Raw genomic sequence first — 9367 nt, 5'->3', positions numbered from 1 at the left:
TAAAATCATGAAGGCATGAAACGATATATAATGAAGGCAAGTGTCTCTTTCATCCTGGCTCCCGAGTCCCTCTCTAAGGGGGCAAATGCTCACTGGTGTATTGAGTTGTGAATCACCTGTGAAATATTCTAGTTATTCACTTGCACATTTTTACTGAGCACATATCCGTGAAGAGATAACATCTAATACCTTGCATGGATTCTAGCCTGTAACCTAACTAAGCACTACTATGTCCTGATTTTCAGGACCTGATGTCAAATCCAGCATGCCACCCTGTCCCTCGTTATGATAAAAATCTTAGCAAGAAGACAGGGACATTGCCACATTTAAAGAGTGTGGTCCCTCCCTACTCCTCAACTTCATTTATAGCCTCCTCTTTCCCTTTAAATAAGTGAGGTGCTTCTTACTGGAATCCATAGGCTTAATAACCTCAGAACAGTTTGGTGCTTTAAGGATACAAGTCAAATGTAACCAGATGTGCCTACTTTTAAGAATGTGAGACAACAATCTCTAGTCCATAGTCATCCTTGCCTGCTTTTTGGTAATGGAGACATTCATTACTTCCAGTGAGCCGTTTCCATGCGTAAAACTTAAGAACCCTTTGCTAGACATATGGCGCCTTCTGTCTTGGCAGCCTCTTCGTTTTTATCACTATCAAAGTTATCTTTACCTTTAATCTGACTGCATGACTGTTCAGTTGTTGATCTATTATTTCAACTTCACTGAGGTCATGTCATGGTGTAAATATTTTTGTCAGAATACCTACAGATGTACTGTAAAATTAATTTATAACTTCCTTCTCTATCTACCAAAAACATTTTCCCAGAACGTACGATGTTCCTGTATTTACAAATGGTGTTTCCAAGTGTCATATTTTCTCAGCCTGTATAAAAAACATTTGGAAGTTCCCCATAATAATGTTTAGGTCTCATACCAGTTCCAATGGAAAGGCTTTCCACGAACCAGGAAAAGCATAGTATGGTGATCTGCACTCTGCTCCCTCTCTGGGCTTCCTTGTCAGCCCTCCCACCCCACCCCCCCATGCACAGTCTGCAGAGAATAGAGAGGAGGCAGAGGGACAGGATATTGACCTAGGAAGGCACAGTCCCAACCGCCTTTCATTCAAGACTCCATCAAATAACGGGAGATCACTTTACAGTGCAGGCAAGCAGACATGACTCAGACTGCGGTTAAAATCATCGGCAAGCAACTCTACCGGGAATACCTTACGGTGACGGAAAGCGGTCCTGGGCGTGGTGTGCGGGGCGGACGGGGGGGGGGGGGGGGGGGGGCTACTACATGTGTATATATATACACGCATGCATATTTTGACGACTATAAATTTCTAAGAACTCCTCTCTCTAATTCGGGAGTATCAGTTAAACCTAACGTTCTTTCTTTAAAAGCCTCTACTCCGAGCCTTTGGATGCATTCAAGTGAGTCACAGAGGCGGAGTAATGAAGAAGCATTGCAAATGCCATGGCGGCTGAGGGCAATGGCTATCTATCAAGGACTGGCAGCTTCTGACCCTCCGCAGTCAAAATGACCTGGCTCCTGAGCAAATGTCAAGTTAACATTCTAGTAAAGGTACAGGAGAGGAGCCACTTTGGCTAACAATCCTTTTGATTAACAATATTATGGAACTAGCATCCTCTCCTTGAAAGGGAAATGAAAACTAATATTTGTGGTATCCGAGCAGATGCGCTTCGTTCTATTCAGCCCACAGATTGCTTTTTGTTCACCGTTGTATAGCTCCTAGATTCTCTGCTAGACGTGGGCGGGGCTGAGGTGAGACAGACAGTGCATCTGACCCCAGTGAACCCATGAGAGTGCAGGCAGTCTCTCAGTCCTGGGAACTCGGATCTGTAAGAGGCATATTCCCCAAACGCTATGCTATTACTGAGTAGGGGGACAGAAAAGCAATAGGCTATGTGTCGTGTGCGCATGATGGGGTGGGCGTAGAGTCTTAGTTTCCTAAAAATTTGTAAGAGCAATTTACAGAAAGCCAAGGCAACAGAAAGCCTATTGAGTGCATGGTCACCTTTATTAAATGAAGGATTATTTTGATAGACAAAGAACTAGCTGAATTTCTATGATTTACAATTTACTGAAACCACTCCTAACCCTCTGAGAAGTTTCTGTGTGTGCATGCTTTCTGGAAGACAGGGGACAGCAAGATGGTAGGGGTGGCCTGGGTGTGACAAGGCCAGACACATGTCAGTAAGCATCGGATGTTTCATTGTAAGAGACCTGATTTAATCAAATACCATAACTGAGAAATAAGCACAGTGGATAGCATAGGTAGCCTTCTGAAAAAAGCATCTGGAAGCAGCCAAGTATTATCCATGCTATGAACAATGTGCTATTATAGTCATATTGTATTCTTTTGTTTTCATCTCTCCTGTAAAAACTGCCTGCTGTTGGCTATAAAAATCTATTTTCTATGAAAATCAGGTTAAGATAATTATATTGATTAAAGCAAAAGATACCGGGCACAGCTAAGCTTCCAGATTTAAATGTGTGTGCTTGCCTAATGGGAAAGTATATAAAGACATAAATGACCATTGCTCTACTTTTAGGGAACAGAGAGTCCATTTTTATTTCATACAAATTAAATATTTTTATAAACATAAAATTGATGAACATTTCATGCACTGTATAATGGACAATGCTTGTGAGGCTGGAACTAACCTTAAAGTAAAACAGATTCATTCGGGTGTTACGAAGGAAAAAACCTTTACTTGCAAAAGTTACAGAAATTAGAGGGAGATTGTAGTCACAAAAAATACAAAACAGTCTTATCAATGAGACTATTTCCCATACCAAAATTAATTCTTATATAATTACAATCTAAAAATAGTTTAATTGAACAAAATTTCCTGGGAAGTAATTGCTTTTCCTCAGACAGATCTATATGCAAGTTAAATGTCATTTCAACTGCAAAAATAGAAGTAAATTGATTTAAAAATTTATATGAAATAGGCATTGCATACTTTTCAAAAATATTAAAAAAAAAGAACTGCAACTCTTGTCCTAACACCTGTCAAGTGTATCACAGTGCTATAATAATCAAACCCATACTAGGAGCAAAAATAAGGAAACTGGTTAATGAAGAGAACATGTGGTGTAGAAAGAGACCCAGAGCTATATGGGAACAGTTGATAGAGAAAAATAGTATAGCTTGATGTGGGAGTGTCATATATCAATCTGTTGATTTCATTGGTTAAGCCATAAAGAAACTGCTTGGCCCTCATAGGTTAAAACATAGGTGGGTGGAGTAAACAGAACAGAATGCTGGGAGGAAGAGGAAGTGAGCTAAGACTCCACAGCTCTCCTCTCGGGAGCAGACGCCTCAGAGAGACGCCATGCCCCGCTCCTGGGTAAACACACGCCATGAAGCTCCGACCCAGGATGGACTAGGCTAGAATCTTCCCGGTAAGACCGGTTCTCACAGATTATTAGAGATGGGTTGATCGGGATGTGAGAATTAGCTTGTAAGTGCTAGAGCTAAAGGGCCAAGCAGTGCTTAAATGAATACAGTTTGTGTGTTGTTATTTCGGGGAAAGCTAGCCGTTCAGGCGGCTGGGGTGCTGGGGACGCAGCCCCGCCGCCCATATTACTACAATAGCTGAAGAAGAAACTGATGCTAACTAATTAAAGGGAATAGTTATGTGATGTTTCTTTTGGAATATAATGTTTGTCTGTTTATTCAAGTATGATATGCTTACATGTATAGCTGTAATAAAACATATGAAATATGAAACTTGCCATTTAAACCCTTTTCCAATGTACTATTCAGTGGCGATAAGTGCAACCTGAAGCTTTGCAACCACCACCCCTCGCATCCAGAAACTTCCATGTTCTTCCATGCTTCTTTCATGCTTCCACATGCTCTCCCATCATGATCTAATGTCCTACCCCAGGCAGAAAAGCATTGGAACCAACTCACCATGGACAGACACCTCCAAACCTGTGAGCCAAAATAAGCCTTGCTCTTTCTGAGCTGATGACCTCAGGTATTTGTTACAATAAACAAGAGCTATTGAACCTATATAAATAGACTCCTGAAACTACAGATGCAGCCAAGAAACCAAGTCATAGATACTTAGCAATAATTAAGAACTTCTATTTTTAATATATAGATACCACAAATTGATTAAACTTAAGTAATGACTAGTATTTTAAAAGAGCTGAAAAATTTTTCCTTCTTTTTTCTTCATCCAACAACTATGCTACACCCACATGGTCATGTGATAATGTCACATGGAGTTGGTGGTAGTGTCCTTCTTGACTCTGCACTATCGCCCAGAGGTATTTTGTATAATGTCAGCTTCTATGTTTACTAGTGTTCACTAATACCCTGGGCTGCTGGATGGCAGCCTACATAGGAAGCAGACACCTTAATGCATTTTAGAAGCGGTTGAATGTAATTTCCTTCTCACACAAATACATCCTAAAATTCTTGAGAGCCATAAGTATACATGTATATGTATGTATATACACACACATGACTACATTATTTAAACAATTGAAACTACTGTAACATTCCTCAGTAGAAAATGGAATTTGATCAGTTTCACAAGCCCTGGCATTTGAACCACATGATTTGGTTGTGGCAGGCAGTCCTGTATACCATAGGGCTTTCAGTGGGCTCTACTCACTGGATGACAGTTGCATCCCTCATCTTAGTTACTACAACCAAGAATATCTCCAGGCAATACCAAATGACAATTGCCACTGTGCAGATATAGAGTAAACTGGGTTGAGGCACACATCTACAAATGGATGTTAAGAGCTAATCACTGAAATTAGTTCTTATTTGGAGCATCGCTAAACACCATTATATCTGTGCTTTAAAAACGTTTATATACCCTTTCGATGGGCATATGGACACAGAAGAAAAGTAGTTCGTGTCATATCCGATCCTTACAGGGACAGAACAACAGTCTTCCCCGCCATTCTTGTCTAACAGTGCTTAAGGGAACTATACTGGACAATCCATGCCCCAACAATTTGATTTCAGTTGAAGTTTATTATCAGAGAGCAGGGCAGCCAAAGACTTAATTAGCCATTCCCATGGAACCTTGATGTAAATGTTGCCATTATGACTAATATATATAGTTTACATTTATATTTATTTACATACATATAGTTTATATGTATACATATATTCTTAAACTTTGAGAATATGAAAGGTTATTACCAAGTCTAGCGTAAACCTCTTTGATATTATCTCATTTTCCTATAATAACCTTTTCTAGTTTGCTTTCTGTTGCTGTGATAAACACCATAGCTAAAAGCAACTTGGAGAAGAAAGGGTTTACTTGTCCATTATCACAGAGAGCCAAAACTGAAATAGAGATCACGGAAGAATACTTTGTATTGATTTGCTTCCTCTGTCGGACTCAGTCCAGGCTCACTGGACCAGGGATGGCACCACCTGCCCACAGAGGGTTGGACTCACCCACTTCAATTAACAATCAAGAAAATGTCCCCACAGACCTACCTAGAGGCCCGTCCAATGGAGGCGTTTTCTCACCTGAGGTCCTCTTCCCACATATGCCAAGCTGACAATGCGACCAGGTATGCCAAGCTGACAATGCGACCAGGTATGCCAAGCTGACAATGCGACCAGGTATGCCAAGCTGACAATGCGACCAGGTATGCCAAGCTGACAATGCGACCAGGTATGCCAAGCTGACAATGCGACCAGGTATGCCAAGCTGACAATGTGACCAGGTATGCCAAGCTGACAGTGTGACAAGGTATGCCAAGCTGACAATGTGGCCAGGTATGTCAAGCTGACAATGTGACCAGGTATGCCAAGCTGACAATGGGACCAGGTATGTGACTAGCCAAGACAACACGCTTTAATGATTCGTCTTACACAGGATTTCAAGGTTGGGTTGTTTTTTTTCTTTTTTTTGTATCTTAATGTAGTTGTTGTAAAAGTGCTACATATTCAATATGTAATTTAACTTCTCTTTTTCAAATAAATTTGTTTGTTTCAAATCAAAATAAATTATGACATCCATGGAGAGGTAATAAAAATTTCAACTTATAATCCTCAAAGTAAAAGGAGAGTTCAGCTAGTCATTTAGTGTTTTGGTTATGTATTCTCAGATTTAATGACATAGCTTAATGGATGGTGCTTAAACGCTTTGATTTATTTAGTAGTGAGTAAAATTATATGACTTCTCAGAAAACTAGAGTTTACATGGCATTTACAATCAATTCCAGTTAAAGTAAAATATAGACCTGATTATAGGGATGTTTGTTATGGGAAATCTAATATTAGTGAGTTCTTAGTTTTATTATAATACATGGCTTGACTTTTAAAATAAAGTAGCTGCTTGTTCTCATTATTAAATAATATTATAACATCAGTATCATCCCATGTTACCAATGAATGCTATTAATAAATACATATAGCATCCTTAGACCTCCCTAAAAGTATCCCAACTCAGCTATTGTAATATAGGCAAGATCCATGACTTCAAGTCTCCAACTTCTCACATCTGAAGGGATGACAGGAGTACCTTTATCTTTAAGCCATTATTAAAATTAAATTTTAGGAGTAGTGGTAAATATCAAGGCAATAGCTGAATATGATATTTAATTGAAGTAACATTAATTTTTTCAATGTATTTTCTAAGTAGATTTAAAAAAAAAAAGATAGGGTCTTTTGCATAGTTTAAACTGGCCAGGGACTCATTGTGCAGTTCGGGCTGGACTTGAACTTGTTCATTCCCCATCTTAGCCTCCCACGTATTAGGGTGATGTGTGCCAGTAACCACTCAGCTTCCAAGCAGAATTATCATAGTGAGTCTTTTAAGGAACATTATGAGAACATAAGCCTACTATTTACACCCATACACTACCATTTCAGAAATGCATCCTTGAGATACATTATAACATATCTATTATAGCTTCCTTCTCATAGGCACGCTTTGGGGAAATTTTCCCTCATGCTTACTGGGCTTACTGTGTAACTTGCATTGTTCAACGGGACATTTGCAAATATGGAAGAGCTGAGTTTTTGAAAATGTATTCACGTATCTGGGACCTGATATTTTCACTGCTATGAAAACTGTGATCACTATGTGGAGAACCAGGCCATCGTGGTGGCTGGATCACAAGTGGGATATGACCCAGTTATCTCCATTGTTCTTTGCCAACAGGCAGCCAGTCACCAGACATGAGAGTGAGCTCATCAGCCCCCTCAGTGTCCGCAAATATGTGCGTGAACCCCATCAACACTGCTGGGAACTGAGATGCAGCCCAGGAGGGCAGAACTCAAGCTGATGACCCATAGAATCATAGACATAATGACAGTTGGTTAAAGCCACTCAGTGTGGGAGTGGTTTGTTACACAGAAGAAGCTAGTTGACAGCATCCCCACAGGGGGAATATCCATAGTTTAAAATGTAGCCTATGTTTTGAATTTCTATTCCTAAATAAAAATACTAGTTTACTAATAAGATATTATCAAGAGCATTAAGTAATTAATACAGCTAATGAATTGAAACCATTCCTATTTGGTTTCATCCCATAATAAACAGTGGGCAGCAGCATTGATGTATGAAGATCAAAGCCTCCAGAAAACAGTAACACAAAAGCTTTTTCCTTTTGTGCTTCCACCGAGTAGCAGAGTGTTTCTCTGAATTATGCTTATTTGTTCATTTATATGCTTTTAAAATTTAAGACGGGGTCTTTTTTATATAGCACACTCTGGCCTCAAACTCAAACTCCTAATGATGGATTTCTGGTCCCTCTGTCTCTGAATGCTGGTATCACATACCTATGTCATCATGCCCAACTTGATGTGGTGCTGAGGACAAAAATAAAGGCATCATGTCTGCTAGGCCATCTCTCTACCAACTTAGCTACATGCCCAGGCCTCTGGACTATGTTTAAAGAGTCTGAAGTCATCAGCAGTTTTGATAGTGAGTAGGAAGTAGAGCTGTGCTGTGTAGTCACAAACCTGACAATAGATTAGATTGACACATGGAATATTTTCATCTAAAAATAGATCCATTATTTGTTTTGCATTGCCTATCTCTCTACAGAGCTCAGAGTTAAGACTGTCTTTCTGATTCTTGGATTACCATTTAAGCAATTTTAGTTCAAGCTGTGAGACTATCATGTAAATACAATGATGCATAATTTTCCTCACTGAAAATAAAGGCTTTGTTTTTAAGAGGGTAGCCAAGGACATTCAAAAAGCCAACATGCGGAATAGCCAGGCAGGCCACTGTGGAAAACAGTGGTTATCACCTTAAGAACTAACAGCTGACAAGAAGGCTTGTGATGAAGCTCGCTGACTTTGGTTTGTTCTCTCAGACCACACCACCTGGAGGGATGTATGTACACTCAATGGGGTGGCCTAAGTCAAGGCAAGAAAATGAATGCAGTACAGGAAAAACACAAAATAAAACCTGATCTGTCTACTTTGAACATCCAGTTTAACAGTTTAAAACGGGCTGTTTTAACATCCAGTGTTCCGCTGTCTTTCTTCTTTTACTATTATACTATCTTGAAGCTAGTTCTTACGGCAGGCCATTTGCAACTGGGTCCATAGCCATCTACTTTCTGTAGCCATGCTGCATTGGGAAACTCCCTTTCCCATTTGCTTGGTCAGGGGGATAAAAGAAAATGTGATAAATGTTATATAAAAGCTACAACTTAATAAATATTCATGCATTTGAGGCTTGACTTCTATGTGCAGAACTCTTCTGTGTTCCCTCAAAGTTCTAAGACATATTTTAACATATATTTTAATAATCATCAAGTGTTCACTGTGTGCCAGATATCATGCTAGCATTGTATGTAAATTTGCTTATGAAATTTAACTGCATAATCATTATAAGGTAGGTGGCATGTCTACTCCAGGTATTTAGGAAGTGAATCTTTAAGATAGACCATAACTTTCTCCAGGTTAGTCTGTAACTGGGTTATGGAGCCATTTTTGAAGCCTAGACCTTTATGACTGCAATAGGAATGGGCTTACCTATCATACACTGTATCTCCCAGTGTGGACTTCCTGTGTGTGCACGGTATTAAGTTAAGGCAACAGGTTTAGAAATCAGCATCTTAGCATTCTGACCTTAAGGAACTTGCTTATCCTCATTGGACTTCTGTAACATGGGTGGCCTTCAGGTTACTAGAGAGATAAGGGTGACTTACTCAAAATATTGTGTTTAGATCAGGGTTTAACCAACGAAGGACAGGGCTTAATGCAGAGGAGATAGCGCACACAGTGAAGTATGCTAAGCCTGTAAATAGCCTACTATTACCACCCCTCAAATGGTGGGTATGGTAGGGGACTTAAAAAGGGCTCCTCGTCTGAACCACACAAAGCACAATG

This window comes from Microtus oregoni, unplaced genomic scaffold, assembly GCF_018167655.1.
Source record: "Microtus oregoni isolate MIOR12 unplaced genomic scaffold, Mior012 000012F_ref0000307, whole genome shotgun sequence".
NCBI classification, from domain to species: Eukaryota; Metazoa; Chordata; class Mammalia; order Rodentia; family Cricetidae; genus Microtus; species Microtus oregoni.
This window is presented reverse-complemented; position numbering follows the sequence as displayed.